General features: G+C 37.9%; 1 protein-coding gene across 2 annotated transcripts in view; it reads left to right on the top strand.

The window, feature by feature from the left end:
• The window catches only part of cdyl (chromodomain protein, Y-like), a 248,496-nt gene that overhangs the window by 226,905 nt on the left and 7,469 nt on the right, over positions 1–14,122 (top strand). The window lies entirely within an intron of this gene.

Below are 14,122 nucleotides of genomic sequence, written 5' to 3' on the forward strand. Positions count from 1 at the left end.
TCTAGGGAGTGCCATCACCTCTAGCTTAAATAATAATCTCTCAAAGTGAATAATAAATGATCTAGGTCTAACTGTATTTCATCTCCATATGCGATAAGCCGCTGCTATCTCAGAATCTGCTTTAAAGTCCTCTCCAATTATTTTAGAAAATAGTTCAGCTGCGAATTTCACTGGGTTTGGACTTTCTCGATTCTCAGGTAGACTTTCGATTATAATATTATTTCTTCTGCTTCCATCTTCCAAAGCAGCAAGTCTGTCTCCAAATTTTTTGCATTCAGAGTTGGCAGTTGTTGCTTTTTCTTCAGCACTGGCAGCTAGATTTTCGGCTGTCGTGAATGTCTCCTTACAATACAATACAGTTTATTTTAGTATAGCCCAAAATCACACAGGAAGTGCCGCAATGGGTTTTAACAGGCCCTGCCTCTTGACAGCCCCCCAGCCTTGACTCTCTGAGAAGACAAGGAAAAACTCCCAAAAAACCTTGTAGGGAAAATGGAAGAAACCTTGGGAAAGGCAGTTCAAAGAGAGACCCCTTTCCAGGTAGGTTGGGCATGCAGTGGGCGTCAAAAGAAGGGGGTCAATACAATACAATACACAGAACAGAACAAATCCTTAATACAGCATAAAAATAAAAAATTTAGAAGTACTGAGCAGAATTTAACAGTAGATGATATTACATAATAAGATTTGGATATTTTTAGAGTCCTGAAGACCTCATCCATCAAGCTGCCTCCCCCATTTGGCCATTCCACGGCTGAAACGTTGCTCGGCCAGCCAATCCGATGAAAGGATCCCTCTTTCCCATGATTCCTGTGATGCTCCATCAGGGATGACTTTACCATAGGCAGGCAAACAACTTGGCAGGTGGGCCGTGGCACCAATTGCCACATTTGAGTACCGAGAACAGAAACAGAATAGGTATGGGTTAGTATTCAATTATAACTATCATGTTACTTACAGTGGTGTGAAAAACTATTTGCCCCCTTTCTGATTTCTTATTCTTTTGCATGTTTGTCACACAAAATGTTTCTGATCATCAAACACATTTAACCATTAGTCAAATATAACACAAGTAAACACAAAATGCAGTTTTTAAATGATGGTTTTATTATTTAGGAGAAAAAAATCCAAACCTACATGGCCCTGTGTGAAAAAGTAATTGCCCCCTGAACCTAATAACTGGTTGGGCCACCCTTAGCAGCAATAACTGCAATCAAGCGTTTGCGATAACTTGCAATGAGTCTTTTACAGTGCTCTGGAGGAATTTTGGCCCACTCATCTTTGCAGAATTGTTGTAATTCAGGTTTATTTGAGGGTTTTCTAGCATGAGCCGCCTTTTTAAGGTCATGCCATAGCATCTCAATTGGATTCAGGTCAGGACTTTGACTAGGCCACTCCAAAGTCTTCATTTTGTTTTTCTTCAGCCATTCAGAGGTGGATTTGCTGGTGTGTTTTGGGTCATTGTCCTGTTGAAGCACCCAAGATCGCTTCAGCTTGAGTTGACGAACAGATGGCCGGACATTCTCCTTCTGGATTTTTTGGTAGACAGTAGAATTCATGGTTCCATCTATCACAGCAAGCCTTCCAGGTCCTGAAGCAGCAAAACAACCCCAGACCATCACACTACCACCACCATATTTTACTGTTGGTATGATGTTCTTTTTCTGAAATGCTGTGTTCCTTTTACGCCAGATGTAACGGGACATTTGCCTTCCAAAAAGTTCAACTTCTGTCTCATCTGTCCACAAGGTATTTTCCCAAAAGTTTTTGCAATCATTGAGATGTTTCTTAGCAAAATTGAGAAGAGCCCTAATGTTCTTTTGCTTAACAGTGGTTTGCGTCTTGGAAATCTGCCATGCAGGCCATTTTTGCCCAGTCTCTTTCTTATGGTGGAGTCGTGAACACTGACCTTAATTGAGGCAAGTGAGGCCTGCAGTTCTTTAGACGTTGTCCTGGGGTCTTTGTGACCTCTCGGATGAGTTGTCTCTGCGCTCTTGGGGTAATTTTGGTCGGCCGCCACTCCTGGGAAGGTTCATCACTGTTCCATGTTTTTGCCATTTGTGGATAATGGCTCTCACTGTGGTTCGCTGGAGTACCAAAGCTTTAGAAATGGCTTTATAACCTTTACCAGACTGATAGATCTCAATTACTTCTGTTCTCATTTGTTCCTGAATTTCTTTGGATCTTGGCATGATGTCTAGCTTTTGAGGGGCTTTTGGTCTACTTCTCTGTGTCAGGCAGCTCCTATTTAAGTGATTTCTTGATTGAAACAGGTGTGGCAGTAATCAGGCCTGGGACTGGCTACGGAAATTGAACTCAGGTGTAATACACCACAGTTAGGTGATTTTTTAACAAGGGGGCAATTACTTTTTCACACAGGGCCATGTAGGTTTGGGTTTTTTTTCTCCCTAAATAATAAAAACCATCATTTAAAAACTGCATTTTGTGTTTACTTGTGTTATATTTGACTAATGGTTAAATGTGTTTGATGATCAGAAACATTTTGTGTGACAAACATGCAAAAGAATAAGAAATCAGGAAGGGGGCAAATAGTTTTTCACACCACTGTATGTTTTAGTACTAATGACTAACAACAGAGATGCAGTATGTACAGTTAATCAGCAGCTCTAGTCAGGATATGCTAAACTGAAGTAGTGAGTCTTCAGCCGGGATTTAAAGGCTGGGACCGAAGGGGCATCTCTTATATAAGAAGAAAGACCATTCCACAGTTTAGGGGCCCTGTAACTAAACCTTGACATCCTCCAGTTGATCAGCAAGTGTGCTCAGTTTAGACGAGGTTTCCTGAATGTACTCTTCAGTTTTACAATGTCAATTTATTTATATAGCACATTTAAAACAACATAGTAATGCTGTGGCCAAAGTGCTTTACAATAATAAAATAACAATAAACAATAAAACATAAATGGTAACAAAATATATGAACATAAAATAAGATAGATAATAAATAGAAATAATGTTATATGATAAGAGGAAACCATCAGTATTACTGAAGGTCACTGAATGCAAGTGAAGAGAAGTGAGTTTTTAATCTTGTTTTGAACATTTCAATTGTAGATGACTCCTTAATATGATGAGGTAGAGAGTTCCTTAGGCGAGGGGCAGCAGCCGCAAAGGCCCTGTTCCCCTTGGTTTTACATTTGGTACGAGGGACAACAAGAGACAACTGACCAGAAGATCTAAGCACTCTGGATGGCTGGTGTAAATCACACAATTCAGATAAATAGGCAGGAGCGAGCCCATGTAAAGATTTAAAAACTAGCTGCAAGATTTTAAAATCAATTCGAAAACTGACAGGCAGCCAGTGTAAAGAAGCTAAAATAGGAGAAACAGAATCATACTGCCTTGCCCCAACCAGAAAGCGAGTGGCAGCATTTTGGACCAGCTGTAACCTGTATATCAGAGATTTGTTAATCCCAGAATACAGCTGTATTATCGACTATTTTTAAGTTACCCTTTTCTTTATCAAGTTCATTATTGGATTGGTCTACTCCCGCACCCTAACACACACGCATACACAGATACACATACACTCAGACCCTAACCACAACAGTGCCCTATGAATGACACACACACAGTGGGCTAACTTTTAGCACTTAAAAGTAAAAGAACCACACAAATGCTTTAGGTATAACACAACTTGTCACTCTCTCAGCACATCAAGAGACTTATTTACTATCTGCACGGACAACATGCGATGTTTTAAATAGACCACAGACCTAAATATTACTTTTGGTCTCCAAGAAAATATTAAAACATACAAAGACTCAGTATCCTTGACTATAGGCCATTTATTAGCCAAGAACACCTTCTTCTCGCATTGCCCCTAACTTTCGAGTGGCGCCCTCACTCTCAGCCTTAAAACCCCGCAGCGTAGAGCTAAATGGCAAAATGTCTAGCTGCTTCAGGTGCTCTTAGAAATCTACCTTATTACTTCAATCACTCTAGATATTAAGAAAAAGCATAAAAAGATGAAAACAAGTTACTTTTTATTTAAAAACAAATAAGTAATAGAAAATAAGTTCGATAATAAAGTCTGGATAAAATAGTCTTTAAAAAGCTTACTGAAAGGAATCAGTGATGTCAAGGATGAAAGTCCCAGGCGGCGGTTGATTTAGCAAACGATGTTCATGAGAATGCTGTTAACTGACGATCGGATGAAAACTGGTTACACGTGTCTTTGTTGTATTCTCTGACGTGGCTCTTCCGTCGTCACTGTTTCTCTTCTTCATCTGCTTCCGACGTTGCTTAAAAATGAGGCATATTTATTATAAAGTTCCATGCCGTGGTTTCACAGCACATGAATGTTCCATGCACCTGATTGGCTGGCTGTCAATATGATGGATGAATTTTGCTCCCCAGGTAATAAAGTTCTTTGAGATTGTCTCAGTTCTTCCTTTCTCAGGCTGTAAATCCCATTGATGCCCCAGATGTCCATCCGTAAAGTAATCAAGAACCTGAGGTATCAGATCATGCTTCCTTTCTCGGGCTGTAAACCCCATTGATGTCCCAGATGTCCAATCGTAAAGTAATCAATAGCCTGAGGTATCAGGTCAGGCTTTCTTTCTCAGGATTTAACTGTTATAACAGTGAGGTATTCAAAAGAGGATATGTCTTTTTATTATAATGCCTCCTACATCTGGATTCATCTTGTTGGGTTTGAGCAAAATATAATACAGAATAAAATGTAGATTTTATACACCATAACAACAGCGAATTGCAATAATCGAGGCGAGAAAAAATAAAAGCATGAGTAGCTTTCTCAAGATCTTTAGAAGATAAAAAAGGCTTGATCTTACCTAGTAGACGAAGTTGGAAAAAGCAACTGTTGACTACATAATTTACTTGTTTCTCAAAAAAGAGGTTACTATCAAAGGTAACACCAAGATTGCGGACTTGAGGTTTGGAAAAGACAGAGAAAGAGCCGAGAAGTCCAAGACCAATTTGGGCTTTAGCTGGTGGACCCACTATAAGCACCTCCGTTTTATTTTGATTTAGATCAAGAAAATTATTAGCCATCCAGGATCTTAGTTCAGACAGACAGTTGTGGAGTTGATTTGTTGCAGAGTTGCAGACGGTAATATAAACCTGAGTATCATCAGCATAGAAGTGAAAAGAAATGTTAAATTTCCTAAAAATAGCTCCAATCGGGTGAAGGTATTTAGAGAATAAAATAGGACCCAAGATTGATCCCTGAGGAACACCATATTTAAGAGGAGCAGTAGATGAAAAAGAGGAATTTAAAGTCACTGAAAAGTGTCTACCACTTAAATATGACCTGAACCAGTTAAGAGCAGCCCCTTTAAGCCCAACAAGATGTTCAATCCGCATCAGCAATATTTCATGGTCAGTGGTGTCAAAGGCAGCGGACAGGTCAAGGAGGACAAGGACTGCCGCATCACCTGAGTCAGTAATAAGGGAGATGTCATTGAACACTTTCAGGAGTGCCATTTCAACACCATGATAATGCCTAAAGCCAGATTGGTAGATCTCAAATAAATTATTGGAGTTAAGGTGATTGACCAATTGATTATAAATCATTTTTTCTAGAATTTTAGCCAAAGATTGCAGCTGGGAAATTGGACGAAAGTTGGTTAAAACTCCAGGATCTAATCCTGCCTTTTTTAGATGGGGACGGACTGCAGTATGTTTAAAAAAATGAGGCCACAACCCCCGAACTAGTAGAATCATTGATAATAGCTAGTAAGGATGGGCCCAACACATCACAGGCTTCCACTAAGAGACGTGGTGGTACAATATCAAGGGGGCTGGAAGCTGGTTTAAGGGTGTCAATAGTTCTTTTTAGCATTGAAAGTGAGACTTGATCAAAGGAATCTAAAAATAATGTCATGATTAACAGTAGGAAGTTCATAGCCAGTGTGAACAATGCCACGGCAGATAGTATCAATTTTGCTGACAAAGAATGATAGAAACTGCTCACATGAATGAACAGTGCTATTTAATCCCATCACAGAATGAGGGTGAATGGCTTCATTAATTGAATTAAATAAAACCCTAGGATTGTTTGAATGACGGGATACTAAATCGGTAAAGTAGTCATGTTTCGATTTCTTAACTTCAGCCTGGAAATTGAAAAGAGAAGTCCTGAAAATCTGTTTAGAGACAGTCAGTCCATCTTTTTTCCAACGCCGTTCAGCAGTTCGACAGGCGCGGCGCAGTGATCGCGTAGTTTCATTTAGCCAGGGAGCAGGTCTTACCTTATTACTGCGTATCTTGGGCGGAGCAATTGTGTCTAAAACCGTTTTACAGGAGGAATTAAATTTTATGACAGAATCGTCGATATCATTATTTTGGTCATGCATATAAAGACTAGAGAAAATGGTTTTAAAATCAGATATAATGATAGAATTTAAAAAGTGCGAGCAGCGTGGTGAACAGCTATTAGTCGGGAGATCAACAGTAATATGCAGATACATCATTACAGAAAAGTGATCAGTGAAAGAAACATCACATAAATCAATACTATTCACTGAAATATCACGATTAAGAACGAGATCAAGGGTGTGACCGAGAAATCAAATGAGTCCAATAGTGATAGAAAGTCTTTGACCAAAGGTTTCGATTGACAACAAACGTGAATGTTGAAATCACCAACAATAAATATTTTGTCATGGAAGAGGGTGATATCAGCCAGGAGATCTGAGAATTTACCCAGCATATCTTTAAAGACTGCCTCAAAGCGAATACATATGCGTTTCTCCAAGTCTTTATTATCCTGCTGCCGCTCCTGTCGCAGCTTCTCATTTGCATTTTCCCGTGACTTCTCATTTGCCTTCTCGCTTTTCTTTATATCTTTCTTTATCTCTTGCTTCAGCTCAGCGATCATCACCTTCAGTTGAAACAGATCATTTCTGCTTTCGTGCACCGTTGGTTAGGCGGTGGGCTCTGTTGCAGCCGGTGTTCCCGGCTCGCATGGAGTAGTTGAAAGCGCGGACTGAAAGGCATTTTCCAGTTTCAGATGATATTCTCCAATCGGCGAGCTGTCATGACCTGCGTTACTTGCACTCGTACATTCGCTCCCCATTTCACTATCAGCCGGAGACGATGTAGCACACCGTGGTCCCAAGGAGTCTGGGCTTTCGCCCATCTGATCCAGGTCAGTCTCTGAAAGGCTGTACCTTGAGCTTGAACTTGGACTTGCCGATCTGAGCTTGGATATAGCTTTAGTTTTCGTTTCTTTCATTTCTTTCTGAACCCCTTTCTTGTTGGCCATGTTTATATATGCTTGCATATACTGTAGTAGTGCCCTCAGGTTGGATAAATACAGGATAATAAGAAGATAATATGAAAAATAACACCGCTGCTAGCGGAGCTCCGCTTCAGAGTCCATCTCTCGCAACGGACGAGACCAATACAAGTATTGTTTTGATCGCTGACCTTGCACAAGCTTCATGAAGGAAACATAAACCAAGCTTTACTCAGGCAGACAGTGACTTTGTGAAAAAAGGCAACACTTATGTGAAATAACACATTCATTGCAGGGAGTAGATTGAATAATCTTCCATAGTAATGCAGTTTTTTTATATAAAATTAAACAGGTATTTTCAAGAAAATAAGTATTGCATAATGTTACTTTAAAAGTAAGGAAAGTTCCCTTTGTCAAAGCTAGCAAGAAAATACATGTTTATTTGTTCAACAAGTACGGCCTCTGAAAGAATTTTCAGTATAGCTAAAAACATTGTGACCCCAAAGAGATATTGCCTTAAACCAAATAAATTAAATACAGTACAGGGGGGGGACCCAAAATAATGAGAATTAAAAAAACAAATTGTATATGTCTCTGAACATTTCCAAAATGTAAACACCCTCAAAGTACTCTACCTGAGACACAATACACTTGTCCCACCACTTTTTCCATTTTTAAAAACTGCAATGAAACTCTTGCCAAGTGATAGCCTTCGGTGTCTCTGTCATTTGCTTCTTGATCTATTCTACATCCTGAAAATGCTTTCCTTTAAGTTCTTTCTTCATTCAGGGTGCAAGGTCAAGGGAGTGGGGGTGGGAGAGTTGGGGACCACTGTCATCCAATTTTTCATGAAAAACTGCCACACACTCAATGCTACTCGCCTGATCACTGCAATTCGTGTCGTTTTCTCCGCACTGCATCAAGCAATCACATGAGCACTTTAAGGTAAAAACCATTGCCTGGCTCAAAGCTTCTTCTTTGAAAGCCTCTCAAAGCAGTGTGACAGCTTCTGCCGCTATTTTCCCCAAAAGTAAACATAACTTGAACAGAAAAATTAACAGAAAAGACAATTAAATTGTTAATTGTGATTATTTGTATTACAATCATCAACTAAAATTTCGTGATCGTGACAGCAGTATCTCTGAGTTCTTTAGACAGTATTTCCTATGTTTCAATGTTTTCTGTTTTTTCCTCTTGCTTTTGTGAATATTTTTGTGATGTTAGTCTTATATAGTGTGAAAGAAACAGCTGGACACACAACAAAGGTTTGGGGCAGCCACCCTTATAGTTTCCCTAGCTGCAAAAGGCTTTAAAGTAGAGTACAATGTGTACTGGTTAGAGTCCAAAATAGAACTGTTAAAGAATGAAGGATGGAGGGTTTTTATAGCTGGACCACAGGAAGTGATGCCCTTGGGGCCCGGGTCAGGAAGGATTTCTCATGTTTGGTCTGCAAAGAAAAAGGAAAGAGGTTCAGTGCACCCCACCGCCCCCTGGCCTGGCATGGAATTGTCATTTCCTGGTCCCTTTGGTTTATTCCCAAATGCACGTGTGTGACAATAGAAAGTCAGTAACTTCAATGTGCATCTTTTTAGTAATACTTAAAAGGAACATTTACACGAGGATATTATAGTAATGGATGACTTTTAACTACTGAATATTAAACATACTAACCTTCCAAATGGCATGAGGAGAATTTTTTTACATATAATTAGTGACTGTTTTTATCACGGTATGTTAAAGCACTAAAATGGAGGGATTCCTGTCTAGATTTAGTATTTTGTAATTATTAGGTCAGAACTGAAGGTGAAGAGTTGACTGAACCACTAGGGTGAAGTTACCATAATAATATACAATTCGCTTTGTTTTGGAAGAGCTCAAATGCAAAGACCTAAACTGCTAAGTTTAGAGAGATCATTTTGAACAGATGTAGCAAAGTCTAAGGTGGATGGACTGGGGAAAGCAGTGGAGATAGTTGAGGAGCAGTGGAACAGGTTTAAAAATATTTTACATATAATGCAGAACAGATACATCCCAAAATTGTTAATTAGTAGGAAATTAAACAAAATACTACTGCAGTGGGCTGAAAAAATAAACTTCAAAGAAAAAACAGCTGTATAATGCAAATCACACTATTAACTCCAATGTGAATCACAGGGTGTGTGAGAAGATGAGGGAAACCATTAAGAAGGTTATTTGAGATTGGGGGGGTCTGAAAGGCAGTTAGAGGGGAATATAGGAGATAAGGCTAAGGATGAACCAGTGAGACTCTTTCGGTGTGTTTGTAGTTAAAGAACAGTCAAGGAGGAGGTTAAGTGTATCATAATTAGTAAAGGGAAATTAAAATATGCAGACAGTGAATTAGCAAAAGTTGTAAACTTTACATGTGAGGAAGTAGACAACCACCCAGTGATATCAGGGACTACTCTGGAGTAATATAGAAATTGTACAGGGAGATGTAATTCTTATATTAAACAGATTGCCAAGACCAGGTACATTTATCCACATGGATTAAGGTACTAATTAGTGTGATAGACAGTAGGACTTTTTGGGGCCTTCAAAACTAGACTTGATATTATTTTGGAAGAATTAAGTGATAGACTAGCTTTGTTTGACTGAATGACCTTTTCTTGTCTAAATTGTTCTAAGATTTTACTTTCTAAAACAGTAACAAATCGTCTTCCCTTCAGTCTCACTTTTAATTTTGGGAACAAATTGAAGTCACGTGATCAAGATCTGATGAATTTGGTGAGTGCAAAGCAACAAACACATTGTTTTTGGTCAAAACTCTTTTGACTGACAGTGCAATATGTGCAGGTGAGCTGCCACCATGCAAAACACAACTTTGTGTGTGACACTGTTTGGGACACATTTTTCCTGATCCTTTCCTGCACATGCTTTAGCCTTTCACTGTAAAGTCACTGATTAACAGTCTGTTCATGGAGAAATACTTTATTAACAAGTCCTTTAATGCAGAAGAACGCAATCATCGTCTTGATGTTTGGTATGACCTGATGTTTTTTTTTTTCATCTTGAAGTTAAATAATCACTGAAGCCATGCACAAGATTGTAGAATAATTGTCAGAAATACACATCTGGACTTTAGGCATGTGATTTCCCTCCTCATATATTTCTGACAGATCAATCTATGTGTATTCTTTGTTTCTTGTTAGATGTTTCTTACGGTTATAGAATTTGTTCCTACAACTTTGTTTCCCTGTGTATCATGTATATGCTGCCTATTGTTGTGCATAAAAACAGAGCATCAGTGTGAAATGGTTCTTTTGTGCCAGGATATATAAATAGGCTTAAGCCAGGTGAAACAAATATATATCATTGAAATTATAGTTTCATAAGATATTATTTGGTTTAAATTTTTTGCAGTGTAAATTTTTACCATTAAAGTCTTTTGGTTCTGGTTTCATAATGGTTGGAATTTTAATAAGATTTCAGCTGTTAGAAGAATCAGCTCAAGAACCTCAAGTATAAAATTGCTGAACTAGAGAAAAGCTTTACGAACTGTGAAGATTATAATTAGTGAAACAGTGTTAAGAAAATTTGTGAAAACTAGCTTTGTATATGGAAATGAGTTCAACACTTGATTTCACTAATCAATTTCTTCACATTACCTACAAGATATAAATCAATTAATCAATCAATCAATCAATCAAAAATAACCCTTTTTCCTGTTCAATCAAGTTATGATTGGGGAGCGATGTTAGAAATTTTCAGCTAATTGGGACATGTTGATCAGTGAGCTAAAAGACAAGGGATTTATTGGGAAGTCTTTAATTAGTCTTGTTAACATTAAAATTGAGATCTCCTTCAACAGTTCTTTGTAAAAAGGAATGTGACCTTTGACGTATCTTTCAAAGCATACTAACTGCTTGCTTGCAGGAAATGTAAATTACACTTATCAAAAGATGTTATATGTAGTTGATATTTTAGTTTGAAAATTAGAATTGAAATTAGAAGTCCTTGATTAAATAATAATTCAAACTCATTATAATTGGTGATAATGATAATTTTACTGCAAAATCATTCTGATAGACAGTTGTATGTTGTAGGGAGGCTGTGAAATTACACTTCATGCTGACTTGCAAATAAGATTTATGTTTGCTTAAGTTCAAACCATGTTTACTTCTGGTTTGCTTTGAGATACCTCCCCACTCCAGTAATTATTTAGCAGATAAGTCTGAGATTATTTTCTTTAGTCTTTCAAACTCATGTCACATTTCAAATTTCAGTGCATGTTTATTGGATGGGCCAAATGCAGGTTTTATTGATTAGACATGTGTGGTGGCACCAGCTGTTTTTGTTTTCCATTTGCACAACAAGTAAATACATTCCTGTGATGCCAGGTATGCACTAGTAGTCACTAAATTATAAGTATTATTGTGTGGAAAATGTTCCAGTCAAGTGATACATGTAACTAACAAATAAAAGAAACATGATTTAAATTTTCACAATGTGGTGGTGGTGGTAAGTCAAGAGAGGCTGGCAGGACAATTTCATTAGTCTAAATTGTATAGGTATGTGGAACTTTTATAGGGATGTAATGACATTCTTCCATGGTATTTCCTATCAATTTTGTGTTTTAATTATGGTGTTGTAAAGCACTGTCATGGATCACTCCTTCAAAACAAGTGCCAAGTTCACTTGTACTGTGATGATTATGAAAGAGGTGTCCTTGATAAACTCTTCTTCAAAACTTCCTGCACTTACAGTCAGATGTTCTAAAGCTGATTCAGGTTCCCTTCCATATTGATTCTGTACCCGGATATCAAGGTCAGAGTGCTCATCCCATCTAATTTCTATGAGAGCATCATCTTAACCACATCTCCTTTTAAAGCATAATACATATACAGTCTTTTTACATGACTAAACTTCTTTTACACATGCCCCAACAATCAGCTAATTTAGCTAGATCTCATTTTAGAACAGTTATAGCCAACATAATGAGCCACTGTGTCTGACTAACATCTTCCTACAGTATGTCATAGAGCCAATGTTGTCACTATGCAAGAGTACCTTGAAATATTTGCTTGCATATGCTTATCAAAATATTGTTAGAATAGTAATAGTAGTGTAACATGTACAAAGTGTACACCAGTAACCAGTGTATCTGCTGAGGAATTAGTTCAGGAGGAATTAATTCACTCTCCCATCCACAAGACTACTGAGAAAAGGGAGCAGCAATCAAAAATGATCCACTGGAAATAAAAGAAGCAAATACTGCCACTGAGATAAATGAATATCTCTATCATCCAGCAGCTGATCAGGCTTCCAGTTGCAAAGGGGCTTCTTGAACAAAAGCTGGCAATCCCCCCCCCCAGAAACACTCTCTTGCCCTACTTCCTCCCTCTCTCTCTCTCTCGTAACTTCATTAGTCATTGCTGCAGAATTTGCCCAGGGAAATTCCCACTCCCTCTCACCCACACATCTGTCCTCAGACAGTAGCAACAATTGCGATTGAATTTAGGACTTTGAGATTATAAACAGCCATTTTCAGCTAAACACTTACCACTGTTTTAAGAACGATGAACAGCTATGACTCGCATTATTGCCCTGAGAGAATTCCTAAGCAGAGACATTAAGCATGGTATTTTATTTGTTCAGTTATTTTAGTGAAGGTCTAGTAAGTCATTGGCCGGTGGAACTGCCTGTTGCCAACCAGGAACTCACAACATTTGAGTTACAAATTTGTGCTCAGAAGCAGCTCTTCAACGTTTTGATCAAAAGAGGAATCTCTTCCACTCCCATACAGGTAACAGCCTTTAAGCTGTTGTATACCGTGGGTCTCCTTACTTGTCTTTAGTATTCACATTTCTTTTTACATATTTTCAAAAATTCAATAAAATTCATTATGTACTTACTCTGGACCTACAGGTTGTCAAATAAAAATACTAACCACACGCCATGGCGCAGCATAAAGTGGCTTTGTCTCTGACGCTGACATCTGAGGTTCGATCCCTGAGAGGGGAGCAGTATAGTGTGTACGCCTAACGAGGGCGAAACATGTTATTTGACAGTAAACTATGCAACATATATATTTATGTATGCATGCAGGTATGTTTATGTAGGGTAGTTGAACTATGGTCACTTTTTCAGTTATAATGCAGTTATACCTATTTTCAAAAATATTTTACTATGTTTTGCTTTCAGATTACCTACAAATGATTGTATTTTTAAAACTAATATGTCTTTTTAAACCAAATAATTAAACTTTTTCGGTGCTTTTTAAGTTATATTTTTATCAACTTTGTATGTGTTTATTTCAATGAAAATAATTTAGTTCCTGCAAAAACTTCTGTTTCCCTTTAAAACCTTTAATGTAAGTGTTAAATTAAGTCCATTGAGAAATGGCCATGCTGCAGAGTAATGTGTGTAAACTGTTTTGCTGGACTAGTATATTTTGAGTGAGATCCAATGTCACACTATCCAATATCTTAATATGGTGTAAGAAGACATTTTACTCTTTAAACTAATCAGTTATGGGTTGCTTAGGATTTATTGTGATCCTTAGTTAGTTTTCTTATTTCTGCTCATGAAGTTGAAAGCAAGTTGTGTTGCCTTGTAATAACTGTGTCTCACTCAGAGATCTGTTATTTACATTTTTCTTAAAATGATGGAAAAATTCTGAGGGTGAGCTGCAAATGTAGTTTACTAATGTGTCCTGCAGAGGATCAGGTACCTTATCATCATTCAAATCTAGTAATACTATAAAGCATATACAAGACCAGACATAATGATCCCAAAACTTTTTTCTTTAACACGCAAACACTTTATATATGTGTTTTTAAGTGAAGTGTTTGCATTTGCCTTTTTTAAACTGTGCTGTATTAGTTTTATTTATTTCTACGCAGCAATATAGGTAGAGTGGTGGCTGTGAAGCTAAGA

Source organism: Polypterus senegalus, chromosome 5 (assembly GCF_016835505.1).
Source record: "Polypterus senegalus isolate Bchr_013 chromosome 5, ASM1683550v1, whole genome shotgun sequence".
Taxonomy (NCBI): domain Eukaryota; kingdom Metazoa; phylum Chordata; class Cladistia; order Polypteriformes; family Polypteridae; genus Polypterus; species Polypterus senegalus.